Genomic DNA, 917 nt, shown 5'->3' on the forward strand with positions numbered 1-917 from the left:
GTCACCTAATAAGCCTGTTCTCCCTGCTGAATGAGAGTCACATTCAACTGCGGATGGGGTGCAGCCTGGGGACCTCCACACTGTGATGCTGAGGCAGCGGAAAAGCCCCATCTGCGGCTGCTATTTAGGGTCCTTGGGCTGGAGCCCAGAGTAGTGGGTGGGCCTGGGCTCCTCCCACCCTTCCCTTGCCCTGGTGAGCTATCCCAGCAGAAAGACAGGGCACCAGGACCATTGGAGGGGTCTGTCCCTGTCCTAGCGACTTGTCCATGATGAGCACAGCTTGGAAACCAGAGACTCTCATGTCTGGCTTGACAAGAGGCAGTGGGAGGGTCACCATGAGCCTGTGAGTCATGCGAAAAAGCCACCAGAAAGTGGGGGACCCAGAGGGCACAACAGGAGTTCTGCCACACAACTCATTGGTCACATATTTGCTCCTACGGGGGAGCAGGGCATTATTCACAAGTGTGTGGGGATCTCAGCAAGGAAGAAAGAGGAAGTTGCAGGGTGCAGCATTTCACACAAATTCATCTCAGACTACCCACTCCGAACGCTCATCGCGACCACAGTACCAGAGGGGTCGCCGTGTTAGTCTGGAGCTGCAAAAGCAATGAGGGGGCCTGTGGAAACTTATAGCCCAACAGAAATGTATGATCAACTGCTGGTAGTAGGCCTCACCCTCCCTGATTGAGTTAACCTCCTTATCGCCAGCCTTGCTCTGGCCTGCCTCTGCAAATTCCCACGACCTGCAGCTGACAAAGTGGGGCTTTGCCCACGAAAGCTGATGTTCACACATTTCTGTTAGTCTATAAGGTGCTACAGGACTCCTCGTTGCTTTTGCACTACCACGGTGACTGTCAAGATGATATCAAAACAAAAAAGCAGCCCAGTAGCACTTTAAAGCCTAACAAAATCATTTA

This window comes from Carettochelys insculpta, chromosome 22 (assembly GCF_033958435.1).
Source record: "Carettochelys insculpta isolate YL-2023 chromosome 22, ASM3395843v1, whole genome shotgun sequence".
In the NCBI taxonomy this organism is placed as follows: Eukaryota; Metazoa; Chordata; order Testudines; family Carettochelyidae; genus Carettochelys; species Carettochelys insculpta.